Source organism: Egretta garzetta, unplaced genomic scaffold (assembly GCF_000687185.1).
Source record: "Egretta garzetta isolate BGI_Z169 unplaced genomic scaffold, ASM68718v1 scaffold336, whole genome shotgun sequence".
Lineage (NCBI taxonomy): Eukaryota > Metazoa > Chordata > Aves > Pelecaniformes > Ardeidae > Egretta > Egretta garzetta.
In genome coordinates, this window is record NW_009259966.1 from 1,120,777 (window position 1) to 1,134,088 (window position 13,312).

The following is a 13,312-nucleotide window of genomic DNA, read 5'->3' on the forward strand; positions in this document are numbered from 1 at the left end:
ACAAGCAGCAATGAACTTATGGTAGAAGCGTCCACCAGTGTCTTAGAACTGGCAATGCGGACACTGAGTGTAAATCATATTTGAGCTCGATTGTAGCTCACCATCCAACAATATAGGCACAGCTACATGTATCAGATATTGCTCATTTCATGAGTGTTAATTGGTAAGCTTGCACATCCACATACACAAACCCCCTGTAGCAATGTCTCCTTCTCCCACCAAGCACCTCTTTCTTAGCCATCATAATCCAGCAAGGGAAGCAATAAAATAGGCAGCAGCCACGACAAGTTTAACAGGACCCAGACGTAATACTTGGGACTGAAATGCGCAGCTGAAGGAAAATGCCTTCAGCCTTTCCACAGCTCAACCAGATGTGAGAGATCCCTCTGAAATGCAGTAAGATGTGATGGGACTACTGAAGTGTGGTAGTGACATGAGATGTGTCATATTTGCCACCTGGAGTCCCTAGCAGGCTCAGCGGCATCTAATTAGCTCCCAAATGGGGACACCTTACCAAACACTTTTCCTGCTGGCTGGAATTAACCTCCTTCAGACCAGGCCATTTTCTGGATCAACAGGTCTTTCTGGGTTTATTACTTAGGGCTGGCTGGCAAAGTTTCTTATTTCCTGCAGATTGCAGTATAATCCCTGTATATACATTTCTTACTCAGAAAACAGAAGTATCTCACAAGTATACTTGCACCCCTATAAAAGTGATTCTCCACACTTCTGCCACAGGACAAAGTCATTACACGCTTAGATGCTGAGTGAGGAACAGAATAGCATGTTCTCACTCTCAGACTTTGACTAGCTTTCAGAATATAAAAAAGGGAAATTAAATTCAAATTCTGCTTGACTGATATCACATTTTAGTCTGATGTTAATTATAAGCATAGTGAGAAGAGCAAGCAATGACTAACTTGGTTAGAGTGGTAAAAACTGGGCTAAAACACATATTTAGTGACCAAAGGTTAAAAATGGTCTCACTTATTTACTAAATGGATATGCCTGCACAGCTGGTTGAATAATGAAAATAAAATTAGATAAACATTAATTAAATCCCCAGAAAATCTTGCAGCTCAGCTCATCTGTTCCTTACCATGTGTGATTCTGTTATGTGGTTAACATATGCAATATTGGGTACTGATAATAGATGCTGTAGATAGATAACAGGTAATGCTGCTAGTTAACTACTTGTGGCTAAGAATGGCACAAAAACTTGTGGAAGTCAAGGTTGCAGCACAGGAAAACAGGGCTCCATCACACATCAGTGTGTTATCAACATTCTTCTCATATTAAATCCAAAACACAGTGCTGTGCCAGCTACTAGGAAGAAAATTAACTCTATCCCAGCTGAAACCAAGTCAATCACAAAGCAGTAAGTCCTATAATGTGAATATTGTTCCATAATCAGATATTCATAGTTACTATTATTTTTATCTTTTTTTTTAACCTCAAATGTAATTGTATACTGCAAGTCCTTGCTTATATTTGATTCAATTTCACCACCTGGGTGTCTCAGCAACCCTTCAAAAGAAGTACGGGGCTGCAAAATCCTAATTCTTAGGCTCAAACACTGTCCTGGTGCTTGCAGGACTCTTGACCTGGAAAATGCAGCTTCTGCAGCTCTGCTTCCTCACAAAGATGGTTTGAAAAGTATTTATTTTTTCCCTGCCAAGAGAGAACCAAATGACCTGCAAAGGAGCCAAAACTTCTCCAAACTGGACTATCTATGCCAGCCAGCAGTGATGAGTAGCCCTACTTGATTGTGAATTGAGTGCATTCTTTCAGTGCCTTGCAAAATATCTTGCATTCATATGGTCTTACTGAGTTCAGTAAAAATATAACCAGGAAAAGGGTTGAAGCTTACACTCATATTCTATTTCATGCCTACTTTGACTTACCTCAAAGCGTTTAGTATGCAGAGTAAATTACTCTGTATTCCAAACCTTTGTTCAAAGCTAATATTCCATTAATTAAAGCTGACAACAATAAAGAGCCATATTTACACTGTAAAGTTAAATATTGTTGTTGTTGAATATACTTTTCTGGGGCACGTGGGTCATGTAGCAAACATTCTCCCCAGAGCTACAGTGGCAACATCAATGGAAATAAAAAACCCCAAGGCTTTTAAACTAAAATGGTAAGTTCTGTTAAAAGTACAAGGTATCTGTCTGCTTAATAGCAGGGAATAAGAGGACCCACTAGAAAGAACATAGACTCCTGGGAAAGGAAGTTTATTTCTCGAGCACCTATTGCAAAAAATGGACATCAACAACATCTGTGCAGAATGTTCAAAGTGTCCCCTAAAACCCTCAAGAACAAGAAACTGTGGGAGCAAGTCTCAGAGCCCAGCCTGGCAAACAAGGTTTAACTTACCTCATTGCATGCCATTAATTAATTGACTCTCATGCCACTGAGAAACATCTAAAATAGATGAGCTAAAGTGAAGAAAAAAGCCTACAGTTTTTATTGAAATGGTAATCTTCCTGCCTCTGTACATGTTATAAATTAGACTTTCAATGAGGTGTATGGGTAGGCAGGCTTGGTATCATCTGGGTATTCTTCCTGAATACCCTAAAGGACTTGAAGGCTTCTTCCGTCATCTCACTAAAAACCAATATGTTTGCTGGAAATGAAGGCCATACCTTTCCAAGCAGGGAGAGGCAAAAGCAACTTTGTAGTATTTTTCCTGCAGGAACTCGGGCTCTAGAAAGCAGAAATAACTGCATTCCCTAGACCAAACTCCTTCCCTTCCTCCTATTACCCGCTCTCACCCTGATACATCCTTTACATTGTGAGCTGGTCTAGAGGTCCTAAACACAACATTTGTCAGCCAGAGTGGTCATACATTCTAAGGCTGTTTCTCTGGAAGCAGTTTGTAACCCCATTAATGCCTCTTTATACAGACTGGTGTAAAGGAGCATTAATGCACCTCAGAATTTGCCTTCTACTAATTTTGTCTGTACCATGACTACTTAATTTTTAAGACTTACATATACAAGGTCATTTCTCTTTGCAGGAAGTATGAAAAATTAAAACCTTTTTTTTTTTTTTTTTTTTTTTTTAACCAGAATTTTCTGTTTTCCTGAACTTTAAATGAGAGGATGAGATATTTCAACTCTGCCATGGTGCTAAGGGAGTTTGCTGGACAGCAACTGGTTCCCTGAGAATTCAGCCAAACAGCTCCTGAGAAGACAGATTGACTATCCTGAGGCTGCAGTGTTTCATGGCTCTGGGGAAAAACATCACGTGGGCTGCTTCTGAGCTAGTGACAGAGGGTTCCCAGAGTCCACATTTCTATTTTATTTCAAGGAGAATTAAAAAGAAATATTTTTATATCAAATGAAGAAAGAATGCCAAAAGCAAAAATATTGAAAAGCTCTGTAAAATTAAATTATCTTTCTTTTCCTGGTTCCAGTTCTAGTCTCTCTTACCTTCTCACTTATTACTATTTACATAGTAGAAATGAAACTTTTTTTTTTTAGAAATTCTTAAGGTACTTCATAGCTTTTTAACACTCATTTTTATAGTTCTGTCCTCAGAGAATGATTGTCAGGAAAAGAATACAGAAATAGAATAAGATGCTTTACAGATACTTCTGTATGCAAATAAACAGAGCAACATCAGCCATTTCTCTAAATGGATTCTTCCATCAGCATTCACCTGCAGATAGACACTCCTCTGGGATTTAGGTAATGCAATGTACAACATGGATGACTGGGTTTGTCGACAGTAGTCATTTCTCTCTGAAGCTTATCATCATGCAGTGCAGTATCTTGAAAGGCAGAAACCAAGGTGAGCAGAGAAGCTCCCTACAGATATATGGTGGGGAGTTGTTACACAGTAAATCACTAAGAGGGAGGTAAACAGAAAATATATGATTATTGGAAATTACATCCTAGCAAGTGACATCCTATCAATTTCTCAGTCAGGGTGTTACAGTAGTCGGTAGCCACATATTCTACCTCACATATTTTGTAGTTTGAATCTTTTGTGAGTTATTATAGAAGAAGAAGAAACAAAAATAGCAAGGTGCAAGCAGGAGCCTCCCCCTCCCCAGCTAATATTTGGAAATGCACTGAGCCCTAACCACAGCATCAGAGAAGGAGAGGAAGGGTTCTGCAAATGCCACCTACCACCAGCATTGCAACCAAAAAGGGTGATCAGGTGAGAGTCAGGCGATGTCGATTCTGCCCCTTGCTTTCCCTTGACACACTGTGTGACTGCACAATAAACCTCTTTTCTTTTGCTTTTCTTTCAGTAACATGGGGATATTAACAGTTCTACTTCTTTTTGAAAAGCAGTTTGAAATCTGCAAGCAGGAACTGCCTAGTGCAAAGTAATATTATTATTTCTATCAGGGTGCTGCTGGACCTTCTGATAAGTCCTGTCATGCTATATTATGAAGAAATATAGAGTAAAAACAGTACATGTCCCAAAGCTCTCATTAATCAAAAGCCCTATGCAAAGGAGGTAAGAGTAGCACAGAGTAGCTGGGATATTGTAGCTTTCCGAGCTAGCTAGCCCTGGTGAAAACTGTTGATGCACCCTGAGTACCATCAGACACCTCTCCCTTACTGCATTAAACCAGCTTAGTGTCAGCAATGCTTGCCAGAAATCAGCCCATGATTTAAAAATAGCTGACTGATAGATGACTGGACAAGTAGAAAACAGACATTCCTTTGGAAGTTGAGTTAACAGAAGTTAATTTAGAAGAATTTTTTAGCCAACCTGCAGACATCTTTTCACTGGTCAGTTTGGTCTATAATTATTAGTACCTCTGGAGGGTGGCAAATCATCTCCCTCTTCTTGCACAAGTTAATGGGGCAGGAGGGAAAAAAAAGAATAGCACAGATTACCTGAAAAATACAAGAGGATAAATATATGTTTTTATATCATCCTTACTTTATTAGTAAAGTTCTGACAAATGATTGCCTGACTTTGCTATTCACAGTTTCATCAACTCCACCAGATTCCTGTAATATAGGTAGCCATGAAGTGTCAGTCTTCTAATTTCTCAAAAATTCCAGTTTACCTCAATACTTTTCTTCAGCAACAAAAACATATTTTCCTTTTGACTTCCCATGTAATTTTGAATCCACTTCAAGAAATGAGTCTATGCATTTAAGGCATGTATTGGGCTAAAGATACCTAAACTAAATAGAATAGAGTATCTAAAATTCTATTAGAAGTTTGTTCAGCAATAATGTTCCTTACAGACAGGATTCATTATAAGTAGTATCAGGTGCCTGACTGAAGTTAGCTTTATACTGTTCAATGGGTCTACTTTTAAGCTGTCTTCAGACCTATATGCAATAGCTACTTACACTTGAGTTTCTTCAGCTGATTTCCAGTAGTGATTCAGCCTTACTCTTGAAGCTCTACAAAACTTCCAGGCAAGTATTAGACTCTGCAACTCTTAATCTTCTAACCTACCCTCTTCTGAAGTGGGCTTTTAAAACCAAACTGGCCATACTGTGGCTTTGCTAAAAATAATTTAGTTATCAATATCATGCAGAAATCCTTCTGTCTTTCTCAGAAATATGATTCTGGGATATTCCTGGCTTGAGGCTACATATTTTATTGGTACCAACCAGTCTTTGAAGCCCATTTTAGGCAAATGTCTTCACATTAGACAAAATAGGCACCTAAAATATAAATGCTAGGATCTGATCAAATGGAAAGCAGAGGGAACAAGTGCGGCTATGGCTTTGACATAGACCTGTGCCTCCTAGTCTCTCCTCTCATAGCGAGCCCTTTTAAAAAGAGCTAGAATGCCCTAGGATTTTATAACAAAGATGACCACAATACCCTACTTTTAAATTTAGAAAACTCAAACTGAGTGGGTTAAACTAGAAATAAAAATTTTCCCCTTGTTTGGTTTCTAGACTTTAATCAGTTGATGACTTCCTGAGCAGAGCTACTCTGCCCAGCCTGCTTTGACCTCTCTGTGCTCCTCACTGCAGTCTCAAGGTGTCTCCAGGAGCACAGACATCCTAGACATACTCTGCAGTCTCCCATGCCACTCTTCTTTGAACAGCTACAACAGATCCCTACAGAAAGGAGCAATTTCCCTGTCTTTCTAGTGGTTTCACCTCGCTGAGGCTTCTTTAAAGGCACACAAAAGCTAGGGCAAGCAAAACAGATGCCGTCTGTCACAACTGATTTTGGCACATTGCGGTCTTTTTTTTTTTTTTTTTTTTGTCTTTAAAAGAGTACTTTTAATTAGCTGAGTTCAGTGATCCAGTTTCCTGCAGATTACCACAGAACAGATTTTATACAGCTGAGGAGACAGGTGGGAGGAAAAATTGAACCATGAGAACAGAAAAAAATGACCAGAGAAAGAATGGAGGATCTACTTGCACCAGCTTTGCAGCTAAAGCCAGTATCTCTGACTGCCTGGGTGAATGTGCAACTCTCAGAACGATAAACCTACTTGCCGGAGATCATTGGAGAAATTTTCTAAGGCACTTATCTGACCCTCTTCAGCCTTACAATTCCGAATGACTTGAGAGACAACTTGCACTCACTCCTGCGATTAATTATGGAAGGGCAGTCTTCTGTGAAATGCCCCAAATCCACCGCAAGCTGGCATGTATATAGCTATAGGTCCAAGAAAACATGAAAATCCGCAGTACCAAAAGAATCAATGCAACATGCTTTTGTGCTGTTCTGACACTGCGACGTGGTACTCACCTGATAAATACAGTAGGTCCCCCCAACATTACCAACAGGAAATGTGAAAGACAAATGACGGTTCCCCATGCTTCAGGGCACCAGAAACTTTTATAGTTTAACTCAGATGTCACTTAGTGGTTCTAGCTGCAGCAGAAAATTTGTTGCAGTTATCATGAACATAAGAAGCACACACTCTGGAAAGCCCCTGGCAAGCAGCCTCAGAAGCCAAGGGGCATATCACATTTAGAGGATGTAATACATAAAACATGCTCTTTGGACCTACTTAAGAAGCAAAGCTCAAAGGCACCTCAATTTCAAATTACGGGCTTTATAGATACTGCTAGTTTTGGCTTGTTAGACTGATATCAAGGTATGGGCTTTGGTAAGGTTATTGGTTTTGCTGACCACTTTGCAGGATCAACATCACGATTTGGTCTTTTCCAAGTTATTGGATCACTAGCCTTAGCCTGCTCTCATCGGAGAGCATACTCTGTGTAGGTAGTAGATCAGAGCCTCTGGCTTACCAAGATAACAATCATTTATTGGAGCAGCAACTTTACTGAACTTATTTCAGATCAAAAATCTGTCAGGCCTGTGTGGGCTATGCTGATAAAATGGTGCAGTGCTCTGTCACTGTTCTATCTTGCTTGCCTGCTGCCACGTCAAAGCCCTCATGACATCATTGACATAGTCCCTCTGTCACACTGAGCCACTGCGTTGTCATAGGCTTTAGAAGGTCCTGGCTCAATGCCTCTTGATCTCAACAAGCTCAAAGTAACGTTCTTACCATAAAGCACCAAGGAAAATGAAGTGTTAGCTGAATACCAGGCAAAGGGGACATCTCTACTTTGATAAATGCCTTTCTGTTTAGAGGGATATAGACAGGGTAAACAGCAGTCCACTAACATGGCAGGGGCACTGCTCTTTGAATACAGGAAAATAAAGAAAGACAGAGGCAGGCTTTAGTGCTACTTCAAGCACTTGCAGCCCTACTGGCAATAAAAATTGGCAATAGATCTGCCTCATTTTCAGACATAGATTTTGAACATGGAGATTGATTATATGACTAATGACGCCAGAATTGAACTAATAATAGCTGTCATATGAACCAAACAAAATTTAGTGTTTCTTTCTCAGGCTAGGTCAGGCAAGGGAAGATGAAAGGCAGAAGAGAAAAGTTTATATTTTTGTCCGCTAATGTAAGAATTGATTATATTAGAAGAAAAGGTGTGTTTTACTCTTTCTTTAGAAGCAGCAAATAACTAACTTTCATGCAGCATTAAGAATCAGTGGTTAAAGTGATTTCATCAAAAAGGGAATGTGCCCCGTTCACAGGCAATATAATGTGCATTATTATGGCCTTTTCATTTTTCCTGAATAGCAGCAGGTAGCTATTGTTCTTCTCATTCCCTAATCTTCAGAGGTTTTCAAAATTTCCATTGCAGATAATACCATCCCAAAGGGGATTGCATTATTTTTGGCTTCTCCGATATTATTCCAGGTATCTCTTTCTTTGGACACGTTTTCAGGTTAAATAACTACCATCATATCTGCTTGACTCTTGATACAGAACTTTATTTTCAGAATTTGTGAAGCTGTTCTGCTGAATTTCCTTCTTTTCACTAGTTATTTCCCTCCTTGTTAATGGGGTGAAGAGATACCAGTCTCACCTTATAAAAAAAACTTCAACAGCTTACGTAATTCTTCTGTGATTTTAGTTAAATATTAGTGTGTATTTTTTGCCCCCCTGCATTCACATGTGGAGATCTGAAAAAGAATACAACTGTACCAGGAAACCAGAGAAACCCTAAGCCTCTGCCTTGTCTATGTTTATTAAGGCCCTTTACTATCTCAAAGGAGCAAGCATTAGTACTGCAGCTTCTCAGTCTTCATTCCTTTTTCAAGTTCCCTAAAATTAGTAACAGCAGAAGAGATTGTGATATATGGGGAGAAAACACATTTGACAACAGTCTTCAGAATAAATAGCTGGACTTTTTAAATGAAAAAATCAAAATCTTGGGGTACATTTTCCATTTTAAAATTCCGAAGGATCACTAACATTTCAGTTACTAACTTTTTTTCACTGCTATCAACAAAAATGCATACTGACATTTATCTATATTCTATTCTCAAGCCAGAGGAAATTCCTGTTTCAGTCACTAGCAAAACAGAAGGAAAATCATTGCACAGTATTCATACACAGTCCTGAAGATTTGACCTGGTTTTCATCCAGATAGTCCCCCCCCAAAAAAAAAATTTTACAAATACCTATATAACTTTCAAGACATTTTTAAGTGTAAGTGAAAGAACAGCATGTAAAAAGCAGAGGCTTGCCAAAACCTAAAATGAATTAGGGTCACTCTTAAATTATCATTCTCTTAGTCCTTCAACTTATCTCTAGTTCACAAAAAGGAAAACTTTGTTTTTATCTCCCATGGATAGGTTAGGCTTTTCATGGCTCAAACTAGAAAAGAAAAAAAGAATCTAGAAGACAGTTAGAAGACAAAAGAAGAAAGATGCTGTATTACAGCAGCATCAAAACCAAAGTCAAAACCTTGATAAGATCACTTGATCGTCGCTTCTAGCTAGTACAGTTGATGTCAAACCTAAAGTGCTTAAATTTACTGGTTCAGCACTCATTGCTTACCAGACTGATTTCAAGTCAAAAACATTCATAAGGACGAACTCATCATCTTTACTCTCCAGGCCCTATATCAATGTAAATGCTTGAATGAGGTCAATGGATCGATATCTCCTATTTGCAGGACTGAAACAGTGAACAGGTTAGAACCCTTAGCCAAATAGGGTGATGCCAAAGAAAAAAACCTTTATAAAATAATCTGCTCAGGAGTCAGCACATCAAGCTTGCTCAGCTAATGTCAAAGCAAAGGCTTTGTGACAATACTGTATACCTTAAGCACAACTAACATGCTGAATTTTTGGTGAGGTATATATTTGCATAAGGTTATTAAATTAACATTTTTAGCTTTCTAAGTTGATGCCTACTCTCAATCACCTGAAGAAAAGTCTTAATTTGTGGTAATTTTCTTGCCCTGAGTAAGAAAAAACACTTTGCTGAGCAGTAAAATAACTTCTTTTTTCTGTAGTCTTAAAAGTGCTGGCTCATTCTAGTCCAAGCTGAATGAGGTAGTACCAGGTGGCCTGATTACAATTTAGGGAGTAAAATAGGAGAAATTAAGGAAGACTTCAGTGTTGTTAGGAAAAAAAAAAAAAAAGAAAAGAAAAGAAAAAAAGGAATAATTCAGAGAAAGGGTATTCAGATCATTATCTTTGTCATCTGAATGCTTCACACTTCTTTTGCAGACATACAGTAGGAGATAACCCAGTGAGAGTTCCACCCAGCAGTCATGTCCTTACTGCAGACACCTATAAAATCTATGTACCCAGCACCTTCTCCCAGCACATGCTGTGTTTATGGAACAGAGACATAAGCATGTCCTCCAGGATCTATGAAGGCTGTGCATGTGAGAGAGATGAAGTAGAAAACAAATCCAAACAAAACCCAATAGTTAACGTTATCCTTGGGAGTACTAACTGCCACACCTAAACTTCTGACCTCAAGATCCTTGGATATTGGCATAATGGAAAAGTGACACTACAGACACAGGCCAGATGTGTAGAAGTCCTTCATAAGGCACTCCAGTATACATAGACGCCAGTGCCAGTTGGGTAGGAAATTACATCCACCTCAGCAGAGTCTTGGGTCTCATCACATGACTACATGTTGAGGTCTAAAGTCTAATTTACTCCTGCATCAAAGCCCTAGACCTTTCCACTGTGCATTCAGTAATCCCTTCTTGACTGTTCAGGCGTCCCTCATAGGAATCATTGTTTTCTCAGGTAGGCTTCTGTCAAATTCTGGTGTTTGTCCTTGGAATGACCTGGGTTCCCCCACAACAGAGGATCCTGCACACTGTTCCTAGAGGATCCTGCACACCATTCCCTCTCTATTCTGTTACGTGGATGTGCATTTCCCTCTTGGGCAGCTACAACTACCAGCCACTTCATGCTTCAGCAGTTGCTATAAAAATATTTTCCCTACCAGCTGCCACCCCTGGCAGTGAGTCTAAGCCCAAGGGATCTTTCTCTGCTGATGATAGAGGGACAGATCCAGAAGCCAAAATCCCATCCTTCCAGCTGCATTTCCAAACTTTTGTGCCACTGACTTTATCAGTGCTACCAAAAAAGGCTGGAGTGATAGGAGATTGGTTTTATCTATATAATAACACACCTTCTTTACTGACAACTATCTGACCTTGATTGTCTCCAGGCAACCTGCCTTACAATTTTGTAACTAGGTAAACAAGAGAAAAATACTGAATAATTTTTGAGTGTTTTCATGAATAAACCCAGTTATTTCACTTACTATAATTAATAACTTTCTCTTTTTTCCTTAGTCATGGAAAACATATATATATGAAAGCATCTGTAAAATCCTGCTTGGATTGCATATTCAGCAGAGCAGTTATTTGCTTGATAACTCACGCTGAAATCTCATTGTGTCTTCACCAAAGGAGGGGCTGTCCTACACTACAAGAAAGGCAGAACAAATCCAGTGACAGCAACCACATTCAAGAGCCAAGAGTCCAGATCTCCAGGCAAGCCCACAGCAATGAGGCAGATCAAACTGATGTCAGTCATGATAATATCACATTTTCATACATAAAATTTTATTTGTCATTTGATAGCTAGCTCTGTGCTGGGGGAAAATAAATCATAATACATGCAATACTCAAAACTGTAGGATTTTCTAATTTATTTTGTCTTTCCCCACAGTTGTGGATTCTATTTCCTGCCAGCCTGCTTCTAAAATGTGTATATCTGTGTTCAGATCAGTAGTGTAACAGGCCAAGCTCAGTCCTCAGATATTATGAGTTTTTGTAATTCAACGAGTTACATTGGGGTTACAAGTTACAATATGTCTTCTTCTGTGTGCTGAGTAAGCAGATGTGTGTTCCTTTCTCTTATATGAAATAGCTTCCTCTATGTTTCGTTGAAGAGTAAGTTTTCTCAGGTAATCTGGCTTATGAATACCTGCCGCCAGTCATAGTTCCCACAGACAACTGACACCTGTTTTCGTTTAGACTACAGTACTTTTACATGTCCCGGAGTATTATGACATCAATACACATTCACAAGAATTGATGATCTGCAGTTCTCAATTACTTTGTTGTGCTCCATGTGGATGAATATGTTTAACTTCAAACAGCAAACTTTGAAAAGGTAATCTTAATGCTGATTTAGGGAACTGTGAAAAAAAACATTTCTTGTTCAATGCAGCATTGAAAAAGACAGATCCATAATTTCTCATTAACTCAAGCATAGATAGAAATACCTTGCTCTCCCCTGCCCCTGTGTATAATGCAGAATTATTGTTCTTTTGGTCTGCATTAGTTCAATTGCTTGATTTTTCACTGCAAAAAGTACACAGATACACAAGTTATTTGCACTATACCAAGGCTATGAAATCAAGCATAGAGAATTGTGCTGGTTTTGGCTGGGTAGAATTAATTTTCTTCATAACTAGTATAGGGCTATGGTTTGGATTTGTGCTGAAAACAGTGTTGGTAATATAGGGATATTGTCATTATTGCTGAGAAGTGCTTACACAGCATCAAGGCCTTTTCTGCTTCTCACCCCACCCCACCAGCGAGCAGGATGGGGGCGCACAAGAGGTTGGGAGCAGGCACAGCTGGGACAGCTGATCCCGATTGACCAAAGGGATATTCCACACCACAGGACTTCATGCTCAGCATATAAAGCTGGGGGAAGAATAAGGAAGGGCGGACATTTGGCATTGTAGTGTTCTATCTTCCTAAGTCACCATTATGCATGATGTAGCCCTGCTTTCCTGGAGGTGGCTGAACACCTGCCTGCCCATGAGAAGCAGGGAATTAATTCCTTGTTTTGCTTTGCTTGTGTGCACGGCTTTTGCTTTACTTGTTAAACTGTCTTTATCTCAACCCAGAGTTTTCTCACTTTTACTCTTCCCATTCTTTCCTCCATCCCACTGTGGGGGGGGGGGGTTAGGGGGGAGTGGAAGGAGGGGTCTGTGAGCAAGTGCTTGGGTGGTGCTATTGCTGGCTGTGGTTAAACAATACGTATTTGTTAATCGGGAGTCTCTATATGATCACACAGCAGTTTTGTTTAGCAAATCCCTGCCTCGTTCAGTCTACAGAATGGATGGTGCTTTTATTGACCAATTAGTCAATATTTTTATTCTTTTTTCTTCTGTATGTAGTGATGTCTATTTACTGTAAACTCTAGACAATGTTACCAACACCATTAATTTTGCTGTGTTCTTCAACACAGTAGTATCTGGAAGCCGTGCAAAGACTGTGGCATTTAGTTTCATAACATTGTGGTGGTCAAAAGTATCTCTTAGTTTTGGTTTCCCACTGAGACAACCAATTTGTCTTTTCAGGCTTTTGGGGGGTTAGTTAGAATTGTAGTTAACTGTACACACTCTCTTGATAGCAGCTGACACTGTGAATACTCAGCAGTTCTGCAAATTAGATTCTCAGGTCCCAGAAAATGAGAAATACAAATTGGTTTAGTTGCATCACATCACACTTGTTTCTTGCAACCTTCTTACTATTGGCTGAAAAAG